At 35.8% G+C, this 3,537-nt stretch overlaps 1 long non-coding RNA gene across 1 annotated transcript; it reads right to left on the reverse strand.

The window, feature by feature from the left end:
- Nucleotides 1-1,298: 1,298 nt before the first annotated feature.
- On the reverse strand, nucleotides 1,299-2,443 carry LOC149197409 (uncharacterized). Its single transcript, XR_016254197.1, has 2 exons — nucleotides 1,776-2,443; nucleotides 1,299-1,583 (listed from the first exon to the last, which is right to left on the reverse strand). It is a non-coding gene; the product is annotated as an uncharacterized LOC149197409 (long non-coding RNA).
- Nucleotides 2,444-3,537: the final 1,094 nt, after the last annotated feature.

A 3,537-nucleotide genomic window follows, 5' to 3' on the forward strand; every position in this document is an offset into this window, starting at 1 on the left:
GGGGGAATGTGAGATCTTAGGTGAGATGGTTGATGAATGATTGGGACTAGGTTAATTTCCAGAGTGGAGTTTAAGTTGTGGATTGTTAGTGTGGTTCAAGTAAACTTGACTTGGTCAAGTTATTAGTGGTTTTTGGGCTTCTGGTTTGTGAGAAGCCATGGTTTTGCTGACGGTATTCATCTCTAATGTGACCTATTTAAAGGTGGAAAGACTCCATGCCAAATTTGTGGTGATGACCAATAAGATCCCAAGCAATTGTGTCTTTAGACACCACCACTTCTCTCCATGTTTCATGATTCTAACAACTGGCTACTTCATGAAAAAAATAATGTCTATTTAAACCAAGTAAATTAAAACACACAATTTTTCTGAAATGCCAAAGACAACCAACATTAATATCAAAAATACCATATTTCAAAACAAAACACCCTTGGATTAACCTTCAATATTATTCATGGACATCATTCAATACTAGTTTCTCTGTATTGGAACAAGCCCAACCAAATCACAGAGTATCCATCCTATCACTGTCATCCTCAACATTATTGGTGGGCATTTTTAATAAAGAATTTCAATCCCCTTACTGGCCTTTTACGTGACTTTAAAGTCCAATGAGAACAGGGAAGATAATACAGCAGGACCAATTAGATTCCATGCAGGAACCCGTCACAAACAGACAAACACTAACATAGCAGAGGATAAAGTGTTGTAAAAGAAATATGATATTGGGATCTGTAGATTTCACCCCATGATCAAGTCTTCTACTGAATACAAGCAGTTTATCTCCACAAGTGACAATGTATCTACTCGCAAAGAGGCTCACAACCTTTCAACTTGTTACCATGTGCATTATTTTTTAGCTATACGCTATAGAAAACTATATGGGTCAAATTCTCAAAAACCAGTAAAATTTTGGGGCAGTTGTTTATACGGTGTTTATACAGAGATTAGAATCTTATCAATTCTTAAGAAGTGTTGTTTTACAACTTATGTCTGTAATTTTTAGGAGTTAGGCATTGGTTATTTCCAGATCAATGCTACAAGCGATTATTACTTTCAAACACAAAGCATTTAAATAAAAATATCCATACTAATGCACATAACAATCTACATCTTCTATAACAATCACCAAATCTATAATAAAACAAAACTTCTTTACGATATGGAGTTCTAATATTTATAACCTACTGGACATAAGTCGTGTAGTAAGAAACAAACGATAAGTAAATAATGATAACCCTAGTTTGAACTGACAACCTTGGATCATAAACCCATTGCATATTTGGCAACAATATGTATTTCTTTGACAATGTTTACATCTGAAAACCATCATGAACCCATTACATAATTGGCTACAATATGTATTTCTTTGACAATGTTTACATCTGAAACCCATTTTCAGCTGCAACAAAACCCAAGTTCAAACGGAAGTGGAAAACACCGAGAAGATGCCTCAGACAGATCCTGAACACTTCCTTTCTCCATTTTTCCTACTGCCATTTTTCAGAATGCATCCCCATGCCTACCGAATGTTGGATATTTAAGGTGCTGACCATGTTAATCCCTCGAACTTCGGTTATAATCTGTTCATTGAAGAAAAGCATACAGATCTATCACTCAATCTTTGAAGTGAACAAACTTAAAAAATATACAGATTTATCATTCTGGTCGTTGACAAAAAAATATACACTACACAGATCTATTATTCTTGGAATGAACAAACTTGAAAGATTCTTTACAAGACTGGCAAAAGTTGAAATGATTGAAGCACTTACCCATCAAGATCGCTCCAAGAATGATGACTCAATGTTGTTAGTGTCTGCTGCCAAAAACACCCTTGCGCATTGATTTTTTATTCCCAATAGTTCTTCCTAAATCTCTAACATGACTACAATTCCTTCAGACTGCTCTTCTCAAAGAAGTGCTCCAAACACTTTGAATGATAATATGACAGTTTATCAACTGCCATTTTAAATTAACCTCCCAAATCTACAAATCTTGGTAGTAGATGTGGCTTGACTTTGTAAAATACTGGAGTAATAGGAGCCCTTGGCTTTACCATGGAGTAAAACACTGGAATAATGGGAGCCATTGGCTTCACCATGGGCTCAAGTTCATCCAAACACCAACGGGATTGAGCATAGTTGACTGAGGCTAATTTAATAGCCCCTTCTATTTGAGAAGAAATTTTGCGTCCCACCACCAATTTGGGCGAACTCGCCATCCACGTTCTACCAAGAGACGTTAGAGATGGGAGGGTAAAATGTTCTTGACATCAGGGCCACGACTGTTTATCAACAAACCGTAATTGGGATTAAAAGCAGAAGCTGAATAAAAAGACCGAGGAGGAAGAAGCCGGGCAGTATTATTCTGATGGAGGGGCGTGCCATTGATGGACAGGAAAAGGAGGCGCAGGCCTATGCAGGCGGACAAATGCAAAGATGTTGAAGCCGAGGGAGTTAAAAGATGATGAAGGCAGACCATTGGCATCGATGTGCACCTACGCATTGGACAGTGATATGTTAAGTCACCGCCTTAAGATTCTTGATGTTTGGTCACCAGCAGAGAGGTTTAAAATGTGATGTGAGTTCATGTGGGTCCTCTGAGGAATTGTTCTGGGCAAGTTGCAACACCACTTGCAGGGAGACTTTGTGAAAGGGACCATTATTCAATTTAGTTAGTGAGGCTATGCGTTGGAATATGGGATGTTGGACTTTTATAGCGTTTTGGCTACGACTTCGACTTTACTTGAGCAACACGTCTCACGAGTTTCATTCAACCATGTGGGAAAAGGTCCCACTCGATATAAAAAAAGTGGGGGAATTTTGGTTTTTATCAAAATCAAAGAGGGAGTTATGGGAAATTTTGTATTGATATGAAAGTGAGTGGAAAGTTTTTATCAAAATCAAAGGGGGAGTTGTGGAAAATTTTGTATTATAAGAGATATGAAAGTGACTGGAAATTTTGTCCGGTAAGGGATCTTAATTTGGGAAAAAAATTTATAAATGTGGGGAAATTTTGTGTTATAAGAAATATTAAATTGGAAAAGTTTTGTATAAATGTAAGGGAAATTTTTTATAAATGATAGGTGGGGAAGGTTTTGTTCATAGAAGAAATTTATAAGAAATTTATTTGTATATGTTTTAAATAAATTTGTAAATTTCTAAGTAAGAAAGTGGGAATATTAGAGTGAAGTGAGATGATTTAGTGAATAATTAATAAAGGATTTTATTTATGAATAATTTATCAAAAGATTTGTTTAATAAGTTAAGTGATAATGGATTTATGGTGGGAGCATATGGTGGAGGAAGCATGTGATATATATGTTGCTAAATGTGTAAGTGGTTGTATATATAGTAAGTGGTCAAGGTTTTGCTACAAAAAAAATAGTTTACTTGTATAAATCTTAATTGTATTAAGGAAATAAACTAGCATACAGTGAATCAGTGGAAAGGGGATGTCAAAGTAAATTGAAATGGTTATGTTGCTTGAAGCTATGAGAGTTCTCCTTAGATGGTCCATGAATAACATATAAAG

This window comes from Pinus tabuliformis, chromosome 2_2 (genome assembly GCF_031772625.1).
Source record: "Pinus tabuliformis cultivar Carrire ecotype Pingquan chromosome 2_2, CPIR1, whole genome shotgun sequence".
NCBI classification, from domain to species: Eukaryota; Viridiplantae; Streptophyta; class Pinopsida; order Pinales; family Pinaceae; genus Pinus; species Pinus tabuliformis.